The sequence below is a fragment of the Pyxicephalus adspersus genome, chromosome 3, assembly GCF_032062135.1.
Source record: "Pyxicephalus adspersus chromosome 3, UCB_Pads_2.0, whole genome shotgun sequence".
Lineage (NCBI taxonomy): Eukaryota > Metazoa > Chordata > Amphibia > Anura > Pyxicephalidae > Pyxicephalus > Pyxicephalus adspersus.
The window spans coordinates 157,058,469-157,058,929 of NC_092860.1; positions in this window are offsets into that span (position 1 = coordinate 157,058,469).

Here is a 461-nt window from a genome sequence, read left to right on the forward strand (position 1 = left end):
TCTCCCTGTTCAGCCTCCAGTGTAGAATGATTTTCCTTTCTTCTCCTCCTCCTCCCCCCCCCCCCCCCCTCCTCAACTTTATGTCACTTCTCTAACTTTCTCTTCTCAAGGTGCCCCTGAGAACCGATCTGCCCCTAATGCCCCCGCCCGGCTCTGGGCACACAGGCGTTCCCACCGCCTATTCACATCGATACAAAGACACAACCAGCGGGGAAATAGAAAAGTCTATAGCGCTACCACTTGCTGTAGTGCAGTACAAAGTCATTGTGATACAATGTTGCCATGTGATTGGAGGAGATTGTAACGAGGATTGGATACAATGTATGGCTGCAGATCCAATCCACACAAAGCTTCATACAACCTGCCCGATTGTATAGAGTTCCCTGCAGGTGCCCCAGGTATGAAGGGCTTAACCAAGGTGTGGCCATGGAAGGAAAGTCATCCAGCATGCTGGGAAATCT